Genomic DNA, 22,775 nt, shown 5'->3' with positions numbered 1-22,775 from the left:
TTCAAAATAATAATCCCTACTTTGTTTTTTACAGATCTCATTGGGAAAAGAGCCTCTGGAAGGTTCAATAAAGCCATTCTATTTTCTCAAAATATCGCTAAAGTAACAATGAGGAAAACTTTATAAAATTTTAAAAGGTCAAGGAAAACATCTCATATTTGAAATAAAAAATTAATTACTAAAGTCATATTTTTTATTTCTTACAAGAAGCGAACAATAATTGGCCAAGAATTCAAAAAATTTTAGTAGACTTCGCTTGTTCATACATAAAGCTAGATGCTTGAGTGCCTTAGGTTTTCTTTTCTCGTGCTCTTTTTCTCTCTCTCTCTCTTTTTTTGTAGGAAGTTTGGGTGGTAAGAATCCACCTGCTTACTAGAATCACCCAACAGAACATTAGAACTCTGCTCTTTTGAAGGATGAATAGAGCAAGTTATTACACACATGATTTTTGACTTACATTAAAATTGCAGTTAAATATAAAAAACACAGAGTAGTCAATTTAAGGTTGTGATTACCTATATACAAAAGGAATTGACAGGCCTACATATAAAATAAATTACAACATTTTTGCTTATAATTAGATTCAAAATACTCTTTCACCAAAATATGTAATGTTGTATTATAAGCATGTACTTATGAAATTGAGATAAATTTACAATATTGGCATACAAAGTTTGTTATTGAAGGGAGGAACTACAAGTACCAGATAATGGTGATTCCAGTGAGTCTGTCTGATGCTTTACACTTACTCTGTATTTAAGCACTTCTTTTCTTTCCTACTTAACTAGGTTTTCTTAAATAAAATATGATAAAAAATAGATGAAACATTTTCCTACAAATCATGAATCTCTACTCAAGGGCTGCTATATAAAGTCAGGTGATTAAGAGAGCTATGTATTTTATAGTGATATGGAACAGATAAGTATGATTAGAACCAAGGTATTTTCCAAATTGTGAGTATCCAAAAACAATTATTCTGATGACAGGTAACTCTTAAGAAACGCAACAGAGCAAGAACAACAAGACAACAAAAACTCTTCAATTTTCACGAAATATATCTGCTTTTCTCAGCATAAATGATAGGCTAGCCTCATTTTTAGGTTTTCTGTGAATGCTGATCTATATTCCGCAACAAAATAATTTGATACTTAAGAAATCTGAAAACTTTGATCTTAGAGAAAATAATTAAAACAGGAAAAATATAGGTGTATTGGAAATAAATAGTCTCCCTAGTTGAAGTTAATTAGAGGAGCCTACTGTTAGAGCTAGGTAGTTGGAATATGCCACTCTTTTTCTACTTTTAGGGTTGTCTATGTTTATCTTGCATCTCTGTAGCCTCTTAGACTTCACTACCTGAAAGATAGACTAAAAAGGGTCATCTGTGTGTTCCTTTAATAGATTATGTTGGTTGTATTTCAAATTCTAGTTATAAAATCTAAAATTTTTATATCAAATATGTTTGTTATAAGAAATATGTGAAAAATTATGTTTATAAAGGCAGGTTGAATGTTTTGGAAAAAACTTGATATAAGTAATTTTCTGTCAAATTAGACTTGGGTGAGACTATTATAGGTAGTTAGACATGAGTGGGGCAGGAGAGGGCGCTTCCTCTCACACACTAGAAATGGTTCGGTAATTATTTCATTGCCTTTCAGAAAGTGATAAATTGGCACCTGACGCCAGGGCAAGGTCATTTCTTGATGATCCACACTTGTTAACGTTAAAATGTTAATTAAAGGCAGGCCCCAGGGAGAATAAACTTCCTGGTTATGCACATTAAGAGACAAAAATGATGAAGTATGATTTCCTAGGTATACACCACCGGAAAAAGGAAGAAAGCCTCAGACGGGCATGCATATAACCCCTTAAACACACTGCGTGTGCGCATTTCCCAACGGTAGGGGAGATTCTGCGCATGCAGGCAGCCCATCCTAAGAGAAGAATCATGGGAAAGAGGAGAGAGCCTACAAAAGTCCTAGGACCATGGTGAAACGGGGCACTTGACCTCTCTTCTTTTTAACCTTCAGGGGCCCACTTGGATCTCTTCCAGTTGAACTTTCCTTTCTTTCCTGTTCTAAGGCCTTTTAAATAAACTACCACTCCTGCTCTGGAACTCACCTTGGTCTCTTTTTCTGCTTTATATGCCCCTCAGTTGAATTCTTACTTCTGAGGAGACAAGAATTGATTTGCCACCAGATAACTCATGTAATTCAGATCTCTTCCACTGGTAACAAGACTAATTATACTTCACTGCAAACCTTGATTAGCTTCTAGAAGCATTCTGCCCAGAGTTTACATAGCAAGTATATTTCCCACATATTTTAAAAAGGACTATAACTTAATAAATAAATAAATAAATACAAATTATATTTTATCATATTATATAACTATATTATATAGCATTATATATGATGAATTAATATACATTATGTTTTAGGTTAAAATAAAAATGTTTTCATTATATATCTATTACTTTTTATAGTTCCCTGATTTGACTGGGTTTTAAATAAACTGGCCAAAAGAATTTTTAATTTCTGTGTTTTCATTTCTTAACTAAAGAATTACATGAAAAATATTCTCATGTGTGGAGCAGAAACTTGTCAAAGATAGCTAGAAATGTATATTGAGGATGATGTGCTATTGTAGATTTTCCTTTTCTAAATTAACTCAATTTTTTTCAGCACCTCATCAAGTGCATGCTAGAATGAAAAAAAATCAGTAAGATTATTTGACCATAATGGTATACTCAGTTATTATTAATGATCTAAACATTCTATTTCACTCTTTATTGTGAATTCAAATAATAACAATAAACTCTAGTTGGTCCATTTACCTAAAAATATACTTGTAATTGTCCCAAGTAGTATTAGCAGTATACCTTCTTAAATATAAGAAATGAAATTCACATATAAGTACATGCTTTTCTCCTACAGTCATACATGAATTAGATGGAGGACCTTTGGCAGCCTTCTCTACATTCTACCAGAAGATAGCAATGGAAATATTTCATCATGAGTAGGGGCACATTGTAAGATGTGTGCCCTGCATGAGGGTGCTGGCTGAAGGACTGAGTGTTGCAGAACCATGCCCCTGTTACTGGGCTAGGTCTGCCCCTAGGGAGAAAAGTGCTTTTTTTTTTCTTCTAATTTTCACAGGGGGAAGTGATAAGCTAGCTGTTGCACTGTAGGAAAAAATCATTTCTATGATTTCTTGGAGCTAGAAAACATATTTGGACTGCTTATAATTATAATAATCTTAGTAATATTATCATTGGTCAGCGAAATGAGAGTCCTTTGAATTCTTCTTCATCCATGTGTCTACTATAGCATATTACTCATGTGCTCTGGTAACAATATATTTTAAAACTGTATTTTTATAAATGTGTCTATTTTTTGAAGTAAGACTTTTGCTATTTCTATTTTTATTATTTCCAAACATTCTTTTCCAGCTTTATTGAGGCATAATTGACAAATTGTTTAAGTTTGGGACATACAATGTGATGATATAATGTGAAATGATTGTCACAATGAAATGACTTAATATATCTAGCACCTCACTTAGTTACCATTTTTTTTGTTGTTGTTGATTTGTTTACTTTTGTGGAATGAACATCTCAGATCTACTCCCTTAGCAAATTTCAAGTATACAATATAGTATTGTGAACTATGGTCACCATGTTGAATATTAGCTCCCCAGAACTCATTTCTCTTGTAACTGAAAGTTTGTATCCTTTGACCAACATATCCCCAGTCCCCCTAACCTCTAGCCCCTGGCAACAGCCACTCTACTCTTTGTTCCTGAGAGTTCAACATCTTTAGATTCCACATACCAGTGAGATTATATAGTATTTGTCTTTCTTTGTCTCACTTATTTTCTTTAGTGTAATATCTTCAAGCTCTTTCCTTTAGCATAGTACCATCAAGATCCATTTATCTTCTTGTTTTTCCTATTGCAAGTGGGAAGATTCTTTCCTTTATAAGGCTGAATAATGGTCTGTTGTATATACATATATACCACAATTTCTTTGTCCATTCATCAGTTGATGGACACTTGAGTTTTCATGTCTTGTCAATTGTGAATAATGTGATGAATATGGGAGTGCAGGTCTCTTCCAAATACTGATTTTGTTTCCTTCGAGTATTCATCCGCAAATGGGACTGCTGGATTATATGGTAGTTCTATTTTTAATTTTTTCAGAAACTTCCATACTGTTTTCCATAATGGCTATATCAATTTACAGACCCACCAAGAGTATAAAAGTGTATTTCTTATGGCTAAATTCTACCGAGAAAATTCGACAGTTTATTTTTCATTACATTTATTCTTCTATGGTTTTCTATTGAAGTACTATTTTAGAATTTGGATTCATAGTTTGAAAGAAGAACTGTGTGTAAGCATTTTTTCCCCTCACAACATGTATAGAGAGATAATACAGGTATTTCTAAATTTAGCTAACATTAATTTAAAGATATAATTCCAAATTTACCTGAAATAGATCAGATGAACAGATTAATTTTGCAGTCTTCCTCAGCTTTTCAGTCTTATATCTTGTTCTTTTCTATTGTTTGTTTTACTGTGTACAGTCTTGGTCTTCATTTGAAACTTTACCTTCCAAGTGCCTAGTTTTAAATGATACAACCAGAGCAATAGCATTCACATTGAAGTAGCAGAAATTCTGCAAGGGTTATAAAACAGAATATATTTCTCTAGAAAGAACACTCAACATTTAAGTGGAAATGTGTACAGATGATGCTTCTCTGATTATTTGTTCTGCCAAGACCTGGTTTAAATTGTATATATACTTTGGAAGGCTAGTGTTTTTCTTCTTCTTGTACCTCTTTGAATTTTATTTTCACTTTTGCTTATCCGTGAAAGTTACTACAATTTGTACTTTTGGCTTCTAACCTCATATTCCAACTGACTATGTAGAAAGATTAAAAACCACAGTTACAGACAAATGTATATAGACTAATTGGGAAGATGTTGCTTTTATATTGTATATTTATCTTTGTTTCTGTAATGCTCTTTGTCAGAGCCCATTTACTTCATGCCATGCCTGGAACAACAGCATCATCATCCCAATATTCTTTCCAAATAAATCTAGATCAAATTATAGACTATAACTGAGTATGTGGTAAATCTGCCAAGTAATTAAACCACTTACTGGTGCTAAAATCCGAAATTCAATTACCTTTGTCACTAGGAATATGATGACAGTTATGAGTCCAGTGAAAAGTAACTTTTTTTCCCTAAAATCTTTAGATCTTTTCATTATGGTTGTATTTTGAAAGGACTGTAATGTGGAGGGTTGTCTACTCTAGATTTTCCTTGAAATGATGATTTTTAGGATGCTGTTACTTTTCTGGTTGGCTTCTTTGGAGATTTGTGTGGACTTGTTTATACACAAAGCATACAAACAATTTGGGTTCTGGTTCTAGAGAAGTATTAATTAGAGGGCAGTGAACAGGGAGAATGTTTCTTTTCAAGAATCTCGTGTCAACAGTAAGTTCTATGAAAGATGTTTGGTGTTTTCCCCTGCTTTTTCTCTGAGTTATATATTCACTAGATTGGCAGTTGAATATTCTTCAGAAGAGAAAGCAAGCTCGAAGAAATAGTCTCAACTAATTTATCTAGCAAGTGTTCACTGAAGATCTACTCTCTACTGTGTACTGTGAACATCCTGGAAAGACAATGGAGAGCAAACTGAGTTGTTACCTTTATGGAAATTATAGTGCAGTAGATGTCTACATTAATGAATACTTTCAATGTCCAGTTGCATTTTGAATGAAGTATATTATTTCCATGGAGGTGATAATGCTAATCAATCTGAGGTCAGAGAAGGCTTCCTAAGGAATTAAGAGTAAATTTACAGTCAGTGGGTGGAAGGACCATTCTAGGACTAGGAGAGAGTATATGCAAATGTTTTGATATGGGGAAAATGTGGTCCCTTGTGAGAAAAAACAAAACAAAACATGACAAAACCCAAAAACTACCAGAAAAAATACCTTTAAATACCTTTTTATGATTCTAATATGAAGTTGTAAGATTTTTTAAAAAGAAAAACTTATGGAGGGTGGTTCCAAGATAGCTGAATAGGAACAGCTCCAGTTTGCAGCTCCTAGCGTGAGTGATGCAGAAGATGGGTGATTTCTGCATTTCCAACTGAGGTACCGGGTTCATCTCACTGGGACGTGTTGGACTGTGGGTGCAGCCCACAGAATGTGTGCCGAAGCAGGGTGGGGCATTGCCTCACCCAGGAAGTGCGAGGAGTCGGGGAATTCCCTTTCCTAGCCAAGGGATGCCATGACAGACAGTGCCTGGAAAATTGGGGCACTCTGCCCTAATACTGTGCTTTTTCAACGTCTTAGCAAACAGCACACCAGGAGATTGTATCCCTTATCTGGCTGGGCGGGTCACACGCCCACGGAGCCTTGCTCACTGCTCACACAGCAGTCACAGACAAAACTGCAAGGCTGCAGAAAGCTGGGGGAGGGGCATCCACAATTGCTGAGATTTGAGTCTGTAAACAAAGCAGCCTGGAAGCTCCAACTGGGTGAAGCCCACCTTAGCCCAACGAGGCCTGCCTGCTTCTATAGATTCCACCTCTGGGGGAAGGACATAGCTGATGAAAAGGCAGCAGAAACTTCTGCAGACTTAAATGTTCCTGTCTGACAGCTTTGAAGACAGTAGTGGTTCTCACAGCGTGGAGTATGAGATCTGAGAATGGACAGACTGCCTCCTCAAGTGAGTCCCTTAACCCTGAGTAGCCTAACTGGGAGACACCTCCCAGTATGGGCTGACTGACACCTCATACACCTGGGACCCCCTCTGCGAGGAAGCTTCCAGAGGAAGGATCAGGCAGCAACATTTGCTGTTCTGCAATATATGCTGTTCTGCAGCCCCCGCTGGTGATACCCAGGCAGACAGGGTCTGGAGTAGACCTTCAGCAAATTCCAACAGACCTACAGCTGAGGGTCCAGTCTGTTAGAAGGAAAACTAACAGAAAGGAATAGCATCAACATCAACAAAAAGGACATCCACAACAAAGCCCCATCTGTAGGTCACCATCATCAAAGACCAAAGGTAGATAAAACCACAAAGATGGGGAGAAACCACAGCAGAAAAGCTGAAAATTCTAAAAATCAGAGTACCTCTTCACCTCCAAAGGAACACAGCTCCTCACCAGCAATGGAACAAAGCTAGATAAAGAATGACTTTGATGAGTTGACAGAAGTAGGCTTCAGAAGATTGGTAATAACAAACTTCTTCAAGCTAAAGGAAGATATTTGAACCCATCACAAAAAAGCTAAAAACCTTGAAAAAAGATTAGATGAATGGCTAACTAGAATAAACAGCATCGAAAAGACCTTAAATGACCTGATGGAGCTGAAAACTATGGCACGAGAACTACTTGACGCATGCACAAGCTTCAGTAGCTGATTCAATCAAGTGGAAGAAAGGGTATCAGTGATTGAAGATCAAATGAATGAAATGAAGTGAGAAGAGAAGTTTAGAGAAAAAAGAGTAAAAAGAAATGAACAAAGCCTCCAAGAAATATGGGACTATGTGAAAAGATGAAATCAACTCTAATTGGTGTACCTGAGGATGATGGGGAGAATGGAACCAAGCTGGAAAACACTCTTCAGGATATTATCCAGGAGAACTTCCCCAACCTAGTAAGGCAAGCCAACATTCAAATTCAGGAAATACAGAGAATGCCACAAAAATACTCCTCGAGAAGAACAGCCCAAAGACACATAATTGTCAGATTCACCAAGGTTGAAATGAAGGAAACAATGTTAAGGGCAGCCAGAGAGAAACATCGGGTTACCCACAAACAGAAGCCCATCAGATTAACAGCAGATCTCTCAGTAGAAACTCTACAAGCCAGAAGAGGGTTGGGGCCAATATTCAACATTCTTAAAGAAACGAATTTTCAACCCAAAATTTCATATTCAGCTAAACTAAGCTTCATAACTGAAGGAGAAATAAAATCCTTTACAGACAAGCAAGTGCTGAGAGATTTTGTCACCACCAGGCCTGCTTTACAAGAGCTTTGGAAGGAAGCAATAAACATGGAAAGGAACAATTGGTACCAGCCACTGCAAAAATATGCCAAATTGTGAAGACCATCAATGCTAGGAAGAAACTGCATCAACTAATGAGCAAAATAACCAGCTAACATCACAATGACAGGATCAAATTCACACATAACAATATTAACCTTAAATGTAAATGGGCTAAATGCTCCAATTAAAAAACACAGACTGGTAAATTGGAGAAAGAGTCAAGACCCATCAGTGTGCTGTATTCAGGAGACCCAACTCACATTCAGAGACACACATAGGCTCAAAATAAAGGGATGGAGGAAGATCTACCAAGCAAATGGAAAACAAAAAAAAAGCAGGGGTCCTAGTCTCTGATAAAACAGACTTTAAACCAACAAAGATCAAAAGAGATAAAGAAGGCCATTACATAATGGTAAAGGGATCAATTCAACAAGAAGAGGTAACTATCCTAAATATATATACACCCAATATAGGAGCACTGAGATTTATAAAGCAAGTCCTTAGAGACCTACAAAGAGACTTAGACTCCCACACAATAATAATGGGAAACTTTAACACCCCACTGTCAACATTAGACAGATCAATGAGACAGAAAGTTAACAAGGATATCGAGGAATTGAATTCAGCTCTGCACCAAGTGGACCTAATAGTCATCTACAGAACTGTCCACCCCAAATCAACAGACTATACATTCTTCTCAGCACCACATCACACTTATTCAAAAACTGACCACATAGTTGGAAGTAAAGCACTCCTCAGCAAACGTAAAACAACAGAAAGCACAGCAAACTGTCTCTCAGACCACAGTGCAATCAAACTAGAACTCAGGATTAAGAAACTCACTCAAAACCCCTCAACTACATGGAAACTGAACAACCTGCTCCTGAATGACTGCTGGGTAAATAATGAAATGAAGACAGAAATAAAGATGTTCTTTGAAACCAATGAAAACAAAGACACAACATACCAGAATCCATGGGACACATTGAAAGCAGTGTATAGAGAAAAATTTATAGAACTAAATGCCCACAAGAGAAAGCAGGAAAGATCTAAAGTTGACACCCTAACATCACAATTAAAAGAACTAGGAAGCAAGAGCAAACACATTCAAAAGTTAGCAGAAGGCAAGAAATAACTAAAGTAAGAGCAGAACTGAAGGAGACACAAAAAACCCTTCAAAAAATCAATGAATCCAGGAGTTGGATTTTTGAAAAGATCAACAAAATTGATAGACCACTAGCAAGACTAATAAGAAAAGAGAGAAGAATCAAATAGACGCAATAAAAAATGGTAAAGGGGTTATCACCACTGATCCCACATAAATACAAACTGCCAGCAGAGAATACTATAAACACCTCTAGGCAAATAAACTGGAAAATCCAGAAGAAATGGATAAATTCCTGAACACATACACCTTCCCAAGACTAAACCAGCTAGAAGTTGAATCCCTGAATAGACCAATAACAGGCTTTGAAATTGAGGCAATAATTAATAGCCTACCAACCAAAAAAGTCCAGGATCAGGTGGATTCACAGCTGAATTCTACCAGAGGTACAAATAGGAGTTGGTACCACTCGTTCTGAAACTATTGCAATCAATAGAAAAAGAAGGAGTCCTCCCTGACTCATTTTATGAGGCCAGCATCATCCTGATGCCAAAACCTGACAGAGACACAACAAAAAAAGAGAATTTTCGACCAATATCCATGATGAACATAGATGCAAAAATCCTCAATAATATACTGGCAAACCGAATCCAACAGTACATCAAAAAGCTTATCCACCATGATCAAGTGGGCTTCATCCCTGGGATGCAAGGCTTGTTCAACATACACAATCAATAAATGTAATCCATCATATAAACAGAACCAAAGACAAAAACCACATTATTTTCTCAATAGATATAGAAAAGGCCTTCTACAAAATTCAACAGTCCTCTATGCTAAAAGCTCTCAATAAACTAGCTATTGATGGGATGTATCTCAAACTAATAAGAGCCATTTATGACAAACCCACAGCCAATATCATACTGAATGGGTAAAAGCTGGAAGCATTCCCTTTGAAAACTGGCACAAGACAGGGATGCCCTCTCTCACCACTCCTATTCAATATAATGTTGGAAGCTCTGGCCAGGACAATCAGGCAGGAGAAAGAAATACAGGGTATTCAATTAGGAAAATAGGAAGTCAAAGTGTCCCTGTTTGCAGATGACATGATTGTATATTTAGAAAACCCCATTGTCTCCGCCCCAAATCTCCTTAAGCTGATAAGCAAATTCAGCAAAGTCTCAGGATACAAAATCAATATGCAAAAATCACAAACATTCCTATACACCAATAACAAACACACATAGAGTCAAATCATGAGTGAATTCCCATTCACAATTGCTTCAAGGAGAGTAAAATGCCTAGGAATCCAACCTACGAGGGATGTGAAGGACCTTTTCAAGGATAACTACAAGCCAGTGCTCACTGAAATAAAAGAGGACACAAACAAATGGAAGAACATTCCATGCTCATGGATAGGAAGAGTCAATATCATTAAAATGGCCATACTGCCCAAAGTAATTTATAAATTCAATGCCATTCCCATTAAGCTACCAATGACTTTCTTCACAGAATTGGAAAAAACTACTTTAAAGTTCTTATTGAACCAAAAAAGAGCCTGCATTGCCAAACAATCCTAAGCCAAAAGAACAAAGCTGGAAGCATCACGCTACCTGACTTCAAACTATACTACAAGGCTACAATAAGCAAAATAGCATGGTACTAGTACCAAAACAGAGATATAGACCAATGGAACATAACAGAGACCTCAGAAATAATACCACACGTCTACAACCACCTGATCTTTGACAAATCTGACAAAAACAAGAAAGGGGGAAAGGATTCCCCATTTAATAAATGGTGCTGGGAAAACCGACTAGCCATATGCAGAAAGCTGAAACTGGATCCCTTCCTTACACCTTATACAAATATTAATTCAAGATGGATTGAAGACTTAAATGTTAGACCTAAAACCATAAAAACCCTAGAAGAAAACCTAGGCAATACTATTCAGGACATAGGCATGGGCAAGGACTTCATGACTAAAACACCAAAAGCAATGGCAACAAAAGCCAAAATAGACAAATGTGATCTAATTAAACTTAAGAGCTTCTGCACAGCAAAAAGAAACTACCATCAGAGTAAACAGGCGACGTACAGAATGGGAGAAACTTTTTGCAATCTACTCATCTGACAAAGGGCTAATATACAGAATCTACAAAGAACTTAAACAAATTTACAAGAAAAAATCAAACAACCCCATCAAAAAGTGAGCAAAGTATATGAACAGACACTTCTCAAAAGAAGACATTTATACAGCCAACAGACACACGAAAAAATGCTCATCATCACTCGTCATCAGAGAAATGCAAATCAACACCACAATGAGATACCATCTCACACCAGTTAGAATGTTGATCATTAAAAAGTCAGGAAACAACAGATGCTGGAGAGGTTGTGAAGAAATAGGAACACTTATGCACTATTGGTGTGACTGTAAACTAGTTCAACCATTGTGGAAGACAGTGTGGCAATTCCTCAAGCATCTAGAACTAGAAATACCATTTGACCCAGAGATTCCATTACTGGGTATATACCCAAAGGATTATAAATCATGCTGCTATAAAGACACATGCATACGTACATTTATTGTGGCACCATTCACAATAGCAAAGATTTGGACCCAACCCAAATGTCCATCAATGATAGACTGGATTAAGAAAATGTGGCACATATATACCATGGGATGTTATGCAGCCATAAAAATGGGATGAGTTCATGTCCTTTGCAGGAACATGGATGAAGTTGGAAACCATCATTCTGAGCAAACTGTCACAAGGACAGAAAACCAAACACCACATGTTCTCACTCATAGGTGGGAATTGAATAATGAGAACACATGGACACAGGGTGGGGAACATCACACACTGGGGCCTGTCATGGGGTGGCAGAAGCGGGGAGGGATAGCGTTAGGAAATATACCTAATGTAAATGATGAGTTAATGGGTGCAGCACACCAACAGGGCACATGTATACATATGTCCTAAACCTGCACGTTGTGCACATGTACCCTAGAGCTTAAAGTATAACTTAAAAAAAGAAAAACTTAGGAAAAAACTTCTTAATTTTCATGTTTTCAATTACAGGATCAGATATCCATTTGTAAGAGCCTTGTAAATTTGGATTTAGTTCAAATGCTGCTCAACTTGAATTGATTTAGCAAACTTTTCTCATTTCAGCATACCTTATTGCTTTGACTTTCCTAGCTGTTAAAGTGCATCTTGACTCCCACGTTTAGCAATCTGAAGTTGTTGCTCTTAATAGCTTGTCATATACTTCAATCTATAGCAAACTAAAAGCAAACTAAATTTTATCTAATCTATTTGTCCAAGAATTTATCATCAAAACAAGGTGAAAAAGTTCTCTTCCCACATCCTTCCAGGTTTTCTGTAGTTCCTTTTCTTTCATCATCTGCTAAATATTCTTACCAATCACCCTGAGTTTTCACATCATGATTCTTTACTTTTTGCTACTTATTTATGACTGTGTCCTATTAGTTTCCCATACCATTCTGAAGGAAAGGAATGTTTCAAACTTATCTGTGTTTGTGGCTTAGCACAGTACCTGGAACGTGTTAGATATTTAATAAATATTTTTTTTTCCAGAAATTTTGATAAGAACTCTTTATTTTTCCTTCTTCGTTTAGCAGGGTTATTTAGCAGAGGCTCCATGAAGGCAGGAACTTAATTTTTGTCTGTAGTTTATGCCTAACTTTTTAGGATAGTGCCTGGCATAAAGCAGGCATTAAATAGTCATTGGAAGAGATAAGGATTGATTAATTAACATAATGTTTGTATTTTCTAAAGCATTGGATATGAATTTAGAAAACTTTTTTTTTTATTATACTTTAAGTTCTGGGGTACATGTGCACAACGTGCAGGTTTGTTACATATGCATACTTGTGCCATGTTGGTGTGCTGCACCCATCAACTCGTCAGCATCCATCAACTCGTCATTTACGTCAGGTATAACTCCCAATGCCATCCCTCCCGCCCCCCATAATAGGCCCAGTGTGTGATGTTCCCCTTCCGGAGTCCAAGTGATCCCATTGTTCAATTCCCACCTATAAGTGAGAACACGCGGCGTTTCGTTTTCTGTTCTTGCAATAGTTTGCTGAGAATGATGGTTTCCAGCTGCATCCATGTCCCTACAAAGGACACGAACTCATCATTTTTTATGGCTGCATAGAAAACTTGAATTTTCACGGTCATGCAATAGAGTGATTTCAAGAAATGTTTTCTAAGGCAAAAGCTACTATGATGTACAGTTTACTTTCAAATAGTTTTCTGTTATTTAGAAAATTAAATGCATTGTAAACTTTTTAATACTCACTACACATACCTTACATAGTGGAGGTTACTGCTGAGTAATTAAAATATACATGATTAAGTAACATTTCAATTCAAGATCAAATATCTGAGATCCTTAAGTGACTACATTTACTGATGATTTTGGCTATGGTCCAAATATAAAATATCATGGTTATTAAATGTACTTGTTGGCATTTAATCTGTTAATTATCATTTAAAGAGAAAGTCCTTGACATTTCAAGAGTTATTTCCAATCAATGCTGCTAGATTGTGCTACACTTCATTTCCTTGCACAAAAAAATTACATAAGGCTGTGACAGCATAAATTGAATAAATATTATTATCTAAATGGAAGAATTTCCTGTAACAGGCTGTAAATTTCCTATAAATTTTCCTCGTACAAAAACAGACCAAGAATGCCTATGGCATGAGAGTTACTCACAACTACTTTAGCAATGCACTCTCTTGGGGAATACAATCAGGATGACAACTGTGTCTGAGTGATTGATTAGCAAGAAGTTCTAGGCTTCTTAGTTCAATCTCTCATCTAGAAACCAGTCAAGCAGGAATGATTCCTTCCAGAAATCACACACTGATATCTCAATTTTCTTCATGGAGTTATAGCGAATGCTAAATATGTTTTCAAACACAGGCTTTAACAAAAGATTTCTCATTGAAAAGGAATTCATTTCTAGCTTTAGAAATTCAACCTGTATCAATACTCTTAGGGAGATATCAATCAATTTCAAATATAAGAACTTATTTGAAATCAGATTCAAATACAAGTACTATAAAAACAAGACAACTGGGGTAATTTGAATACTGAATAGATTTCGATGATATTAAGGAATCATTGTTTCCTTTTTATAAGTACAATAATGACAGTATTACTACTTTTAAAATGATCCTTTTTTTTTCAGAGATTCAAACTGACATATTTACAAATGATGTAGTATCTGGAATTAGCTACAGGTTGATCTAGCAAGAGGTTGGACAGAGTGGGTGAGGTATAAATAAAATAGAATTGGCATTAAGGCAATAATCACTAAAGCTGTGTGATGTGTTCATCACGTTCATTACAGTATTCTTTCTTCTGTTTATGTTTTACTTTTCTATAATAGTAATTTTAAACAAAATAAAAATTACCTTACATAGAAAGAGAAGGAAAAGTAAGGAATTAAAAGTATGGGCTTCATGCTAAAGGTAAAGAAAAATAAAATCAGCCCACACAGAACTTTCTCTCCTCAGCTCTGTCACATATAGTCACATAACTGCCATTTTGAGGCAAATATTTTTATATTTTTCTCTGTAATTTTGTCTGTCTCACTACATTTTCAGGTTATTGAAAGAACCCATTTAAAAAGTACTTTTGTGTCTCCTACAGTACATAACAGCAACAACGAATTACTTAGTATTGAAAATGTGTGGTTTAATTTGTTAATAATTTTTTAAGTAAAGCAAAATGGAAATTTCTGTCTGCAGGAACAACAGGATGCAAATTACAACTCAAGGCAATGTCAGTGGGGGAATACATTAAGCAGATAAAAGCTCAGGAAGGATTTTATTTTAGCAAACTATCCAAAACCAGAAAGAGGTAAACAGAACAAAAATCTCAAAAAGATGTGTAGTTGTTAAAAGGGCAATCTACAAGCAGCGTAAGAGAAAATTAACTGAGGTCACCTAGAAATATGAAAAAATACAATTGATCAAATGGCAAAAGAATATTTATTTAGTGCCTTGTGTGTGCCAGGAACATGAAGTATGTCTAAAACACAAAATAAAACAGAATTCCTATCTTCATGAAATCTCCCTTAAATACATTAAATAATTACAGTTGTAAAATATTTTTTAGAAAAAACACATGCAAACATTTAAATTAAAACACTTCAGAGAATGACAATTCCATTTAGTAAATTTACATTTTATTCTAATGCTGTTAAATGTAATTTTATTTATGTTGGTACAAATTATGTGATGTTTGCAAATTGCTACCTTACATGAAGAATCAATCTAAAATTTAAAAAAAATACACTGTTAAATGAAGCAGCTAGAAATTTTAAATACAAGTTTATCTCCATTTAAAATTTTAGCATAATAGATAAACTTTACGAGTAAAACCTATCACTTTTTATATTTAGTATCATAAATACTATTTTGGTATGTGTTAATTTTGTATATTTTCTATTTTATTTTGAAGCTGAGTGGCCGGGTGTGGTGGCTCACGCCTGTAATCTCAGCACTTTGGGAGGCCAAGGTGGGCGGATCACGAGGTCAGGAGAGCAAGACCATTCTGGTCAACATGGTGAAACCTCATCTCTACTAAAAATATATAAAACATTAGCCAGGCGTGATGATGGGCACCTGTAGTCCCAGCTACTCGGGAGGCTGAGGCAGGAGAATGACTTGAACCTGGGAGGCGGAGCTTGCAGTGAGCCGAGATCGTGTCACTGCACTCCAGCCTGGGTGACAGAGAAAGACTCTGTCTCAAAAAAAAAAAGAAAAAAAAAAAAAAAAAAGAAGCAGAGTTAGCTGAGGTTTAAAGCACTCATTTATTCTGTTGTAGATGCAGGTGATTACTCCCTTTACAAAATCCTTTTGGGGCCCTTGAGTCCCTGTGCTCCAGTTCGCTTCCACACTGTTGAGTGTACATTCATTTTCAATAAATCCCTTCATTCTTTCCTTGCTTTATTTGTGCATTTTGTCCAATTCTTAGTTCAGACACTAAGAACCTGGACACCCTCTACCAGTGTCCTATTTTGGTGAGCCAGCCAGGATGAAGAGGTGAGCCCAAAGTTTGGTATTTACTTTTCTCTTTTCTCCTTTTCCTTTCTGCTCCATACAGGGGAATCTCTCTCTCTCTCTCTTTTAATTTCCAACTCAGTACACTTGGTGAGCAGTGCGTAAACACAGAAGCAACTGCAGGTTTCTGGCCGTGGCCAGGGAAACTAGGGTTTCCATGTGGATAAACCTAACCACCACCACACAGTTCACTTAAGGGGCCTGCATCTTTCATTTTTTGTCCCTCTCTTTTTTTTTTTTTTCAGTCTTTCAATGGCTGTTTCCTAGTAGCTCCTTGGAAATTGAGGGCAATTGGTTGGGGTCACTCCTTGGTACTGCCTGAAGGCCTAGGAATGAATGGGAATAATTGCCCTGCCCAAAGGAGGGAAGGACTCTGTTTTTTTTCTTTTTTTTTTTTTTTTAATTTTTTATGTGTGTGGTCACTGATCCCTACATGTGACACAGTTCAGAGCAAACTTGCACGTTGCAGGTGCCTTAAATCTTCTTTTCTTAAGCTAAATTCTTTCCTTATCACACTCAACTGGCTAAGGACAAAAAGCCCACCCAGTCTCCAGTTCCTCTCATTACAGTTTATAACTATGCCTATGAAGCTCCTAGTAGGCTCTGGAGGGAAACCTGCATGTGGCACTGGTACCCACCGAATGTCAGAGACGTCTGACACTCTAAGTTTGGACCCCAAAGGAGGATGCTCTGGGCGATCCTGTGGACCTTAGCTTCCCCAAAGGGGATGCTCTCGGTAGAGGTTCTGAAGTCTAGTCATAAGCCTTCCTTAGAATTTTCTCTCACAGTTGCAATGCTGCTTGGCCCCAAAATTGTTTACAATCTGGAGTTTACTGACTAATGGGAAAGTGGGATGGTGTTGCACGTATGCAAACTTCTGTGCTGCTGTCCTAAGCAGGAGGCCTGGTTAACGTGTTATGTCCTCCTTTGGTATTGTTTGGCATCAGTGCTCTTTGGAGACTGGGGAGGTTTGGCCTTTAAAAATTAACTGCGATGGAGATTGTTTTGGCCAAAATTTTAGTTCACAGCCTTCCTTGGATTACCTATTGGGACAAGGTAAAACTGGCAAGCTTGGCATTGCTATTTCATGGCTAGGGTTCCAAGCTGTTGGATCTTCATTTATGCATGTGTATATGTGTCTAGATGTGTTTATTTGTATGTGCACTTATTGTTATATGTTGTGTCTACCAAACTGTCTTATAAGTAAAAGAGCGCTCATAAATAAAATAAGTCTAAGTGATTTTCAAGTTCACATGACTTAAAGTATAACTTTACTAAGCAAGCTAGCTTTAAAATTATTGGTGGAATAAAAATAGAAATGCCTCCAGAATTTTGTCTGAATTTTATGTTTGTCTTTACTAGATATTTTTAAATGTCAGTGTTAATTCAAGCTGGGAGCTACTTGGGGCAAACTTGCCTCACATTCTATTCAAAGTCTCACTGAGATAAATGCATATCTGATTGCTTCCTTTGGAAAGGCTAATCAGAAACTCTGAAGAATGCCACCACTTGTCTCCTACCTACCTGTGATTTGAGAGCCCCCAAGCCCCCTCCCTGCCTCGCCTTGAGTTGTCCTGTCTTTCTGGACTGAACCAATGTTGATTTTACATATGTTGATTGATGTCTCATGTCTTCCTTGTTATAAGTAAAAATTAAGTACAGAGAATGGGATAAATGTTTCAGGTAAACTTTTTGCATAAATTAATATCTTAAAGTTATTTTTGATGCTCATTTAATATCTGGAACATTTCCAATTAAGAAGGGATTGTGATATGGGGAAATATGTTTCTAAAATTGTAGAATTGTTCTTATCTATAAAAGTCCATATTTGATAGCTCAGGATTTCTTGCTTTTTAGGGTTTTGCTAAAGTGTAAGGTTATTAAGATAAAAATTCTAGTTAACACATAATTCTATACACAAAATGTGACAGAAAAGGTTATGCTAATAGTGAAAAAGAATAATTTTGTCTAATTCAGAAGTTATCTAAAAGTTATTTCAAGTTATAGATTTGAAAAGGTTATTTATGAAACAATGTAGTAAAGAACCATTAAATAGGGGAGAAAGATGTGGAAAAGGTTTAAATAATAAAATATTCTTTAAAACCTGATAGAAAATTGGAGACATTTGGCTAATTAACATTTTCATAGTTAAAGCTCTTAGTCTTGATTAAAGTAAGAAGTTTTGTCGAGAAATGCATCTGCAATTTGGCAATTCTTTTTTTAAAATAGTTAAGCAGAAAGCTGGATTTAGTGTAGAGCCAAATTTCACACACATGCTTGCATTGCTTCACATTATGTCTACCATTTTGCATGGCTAGTGCTAGAGTATTGGTCATGTGCTTAAAGTGAATTTCTTGATTGCACAGAAGGTATAATAATATTGGTGAATTTAAGGATATTGAATTCTTTATGAAGAAATAAATATTTGTTATGTGGGTTTTCTGGAAACCTAGGTAACACTGTAGCTTCCAGGGTACATTAAGTAGGAAAATTTAGGGTTGGTTTCCAGTTTATTTGTTTTTGTTTCTAGTTTTCATTTGTTTGCTGTTTACTCTCCATTTATCTTGAATTCCTTGGCTGCCTGTGTCTGGCTTGCAAGAATTGATAGAGTACACCTGCCTTTTAACCTAACTTTGGATTTTAGGCTTCATGAATAATTCAAGCATGTTGAGTATACTTTTGTAAATAGAATTTGAGTTATATTTCTGTTTCTGCCTGATTTCTTCAAAATTCATAAACTATTTGTGAATATTCTTAATTCATGGGAGAGGATTTGTTTGCATACAGTCGAGCAGGGTTGCTAGGGCCACTCAGGGAGAGAGAACCCAGAAACCTGGCATGCTGGCAGAAAGGCAAGCATTTCTTACCAGTCAATGTCTTGCCTCTTTCTCTCTGTGCAAACAGTTTAAATATGTTAGAAATAATTTTTTGGTGCCACAAAAGAACTAGCACTTGATCATAAATTTAATTTTCTCAGCAAGGCAATTTTAATTCTATAGAAATGTCCGACTTGTAGATGGAGCAATGGAGAGAGCACAACTGAACAAGGGAAGGGAAGGGGTTTTTATTCCTGACACAGGTAGCACCTACTGCTGTGTTGTTCCCCTATTGGCTAGGGTTGGACCACACAGTCTAAGCTAATTCCGATTGGCTATTTTAAAGAGAGCAGGGGTATGAGTCAGAGTAGTGGGATGAATAATTTGGTAGATAGGACGGTTACTGAACAGGTGACTCATGATGACTTAGGTCAGAGGAGGTGACCAGGGGTGACTCAGGATGGAGCAAGTGATAGAGATTAGGAGGGGGTTGTTTACTGAAGCTAGGGGCAAGGAGACAAGCGATTGAGGAAGTTAAACTTTAAAATGAAGAACAAAGAACAGGGGAGCAGAACATACTGATGCATTTGTTCTTTGGAGAGCATCTCAGAACTCATTGTACTTAACAATTTACAGGCTAAAACCTTTGAAGACTTTTTATATTTATTTATTTATATATATATTTATTATATATATTTAGTTATTTATAAATATATTTATTATATCCTACAATTTCCCCTTCAATTTTCATAGTACTTCCTCTTCAAACCTTTTTATCATGTCTTGGCTTTGCTGCTTGACTTAATCCTCTGAAACAAAAAGCTTATCTGAATAAGGTGGAGGAGAGTTTAGGAAGGTTTTAGTAAGTGCTACTTTTACATGTCTTTGCACTAGCCCACCGATGCATGATATGACACAACACCTAACAAGAATGAACGCATCTATTATGCCCACAAGAGAAATAAGAATTGAGGCTATGAATTCTTTCCATTTACTGAACCACCTTTCTAGCCACCCTGAGAAGTGGTTATTGACTCCAGAATTTTAGCTAGTTCATTGAATAAAGCAATAAATATTTGTAAGGCCCTTGTTATGCTCCCAGTGGGGAGTTGTCTTATGGACTACCAACAAACAGTGCTGTTTGGGATAAAGGTACAACACTGAGTTTCAATCATAACACAAACACCACCTTTTGTGGCTAATATCGTATCTAGGGCCATTCTGTTTTCCCAGGCCATCTGGCTAGTGGGCCCCAGTTGTTCTGCTATCCCTTTGATAGTATCCCTGGTGTAATTAATAAACCACTGCTGATTATAATAGATGTAATTTATCCAATGTATGTTATTAATGTAAAGATTGACTTAAATCCTGCAGCTATTTGATCTCAGGCTTTAAATTCATCTGGTACTCCTCAGGAACTCCAATAGCATTTATATCAACATGGGGGTCAAAGGACCCATGTGAGGCACTTCTTCTTTTGTGATTTTATTTGTTATGTTGAAGGAATGCTAGAGTGAAAGGGATGGCGAATTGGACTGCAGCACAAGTGCTGCTCTAACAACTTGGCAGAATACTCGGCAATAGTCCCCCACAATATCACCACACATCTGCTCGGGGATGAACAAGGACAGACTGATTGGTAAACTCTTGAAAAAGACTTGGTTTCACTGCATGCTGTTAAGTCTCCAAGGAATGTTAACTTTTCCTCCTGCCATGAAAGGCACAGGGTGAAGTTAACATCAGGGGCTGGAGACCAGATGGCCCTTGGGGGCTGACCTGCAGGGCTCTTGACCTCAGGGAACAGGAGTGAAAGAGTCTTGCATGACTCATTACCCCAGGCTGTGGGTTTCTGGAAGAGAGCTACCATACAACTCATGCCCGGTCCATGAGAGGACCACCCAAGTGGAAACGGGACAATTTGGGTCTCTGGCCTGACTGTCGCACAAGCGTAACAGTCGCTTTTCTTTAGCGTGCAAACAGAATATTTAATCCATTCCAACCAAGCATTTGTGTCCTGATACCCTGTTTCAGTTGCTATAGTTTGTTTTAAATCTTTAACCGCTACAACAGCTACTTTGGTTTTATTGTTGGGTATATAATGAGAGAAGATTTGGTTAGTGGAGTACTTACGAGGGTGAGAAGGGGATGTAGGAGGTGAGGAGGCAATGAAGCACATTTCAAAGAATCTTATGGAGTCCTTCTCTGAGACTTCTGTTCCTATACCATAGACATGGCCTAATGAAGGGGAAGAACTCCAGGGAACAGAGATGGTAATCTGTACTGGATTACATTGATTCAACTGACAATAGGGTGGTCCATCTTTGCTCCTTGATAGTCCATAAGACATTAGATCAGCTACGGCATGAAAGTTCTTTTCTAGGAGGGCAAGATTCCCAGTTCATTCTGGGATTATCATCAAAATCCTCCCAGACTAACTGATCCCAGTTAAAAGATTTTCAGTCTGAAGAGAGCCAGGAAGGACCAGGATGCTTTTCTGAAGTGGAGAGTCTCAACATTTCTTAAGGCGATAAGCCAACATCTCTCCGAGGAGCATTTCAGATTCTCAACAGGGCAATGAAAAGGCCTTTGCCTCTGGTTTGGCAAAACTCCACAGGTTATCACAAGACAAGCATCAAAAGTAATAGTTTGGGGTGAACTTGACCTAGTTACATTAATAATGAGAGGACTAGCAATAGGAGGACAAAAGAAAAAGATGCAATATAAGAGGATCAAACCCCTTTTAGCATTAGCTTGGTTGGAGTTGGCCCTAGAATAGCTGTCCATGATTCTGGAGGAGGTGGTGCTCTTTTGACCCAGGTGTGGTGAGTCCATCCTCTTTCTGCTGTTTGAACTGTGATCTCAGTGGTTAGAAGTACTAGATAGGGTCCTTCCCAAGCCAGTTCAAGCTTTCTTTCTCTCCAACTTTTGATGAAGACATGGTCCTCAGGCTGATGTTGGTATACTGGAAACTCTAGGGGTGGTACCTGTGCTAAAAGGCCTTTAGTTCTGAGGGAAGAGAAAGTGGAATATAAACCAAGTATATAATTTCTGAGAAACTGATCTTTTGTTTTGAACACGGGAGTGTGAGCAGTTGAGTGCAAACAGGGCAATTTATACATTTCTTAAGGGGAAAAGTCAACATCTCTCCAAGGAGCAGTTCGGATTCTCAACAGTGCAATGAAAAGGCATCTGGTTCATGGTAACTGAATCTCTAAGGCTAATTTGATTAGGTGGCATTTTGTATAGTTTGGTTCATTCCTTCCACTCTTCCTGATGAAGGTGGGTGCCAGGGAGTATGATATTTGCATATTATATTTAATACCTGGGCTAATTTCTTAATGACATGTGCAGTTAAATGAGTCCTATTATCTGAATCAATGTTTTTGATTAATCTAAACTTGGGTATAATATTTTCAACTAATGCCTTGACTACTTTATTAGCGGTTGTACTTGAAAAGGAAATAGCTTCTACCCAATGAGTAATGTGATCTATTACTAATAAATGCTTTAGACGACCAAATTGGAGGCATCTCTGTGTAATCAATCTGGATATTTTGGAATGACCTTTAGTCTGGACTCCTTCCCACAGGGACAATCTTTTTATAGTTTGTTTGTTGGTTTTCTTACATACTAAGCAACTGTCCTTAACCCGTTTGTCCAGGGTATAAATTCTTAC

The sequence above is a fragment of the Chlorocebus sabaeus genome, chromosome 24 (genome assembly GCF_047675955.1).
Source record: "Chlorocebus sabaeus isolate Y175 chromosome 24, mChlSab1.0.hap1, whole genome shotgun sequence".
In the NCBI taxonomy this organism is placed as follows: domain Eukaryota; kingdom Metazoa; phylum Chordata; class Mammalia; order Primates; family Cercopithecidae; genus Chlorocebus; species Chlorocebus sabaeus.
The sequence above is the reverse complement of the archived record's forward strand: the minus strand, read 5'-3'. Positions refer to the sequence as shown.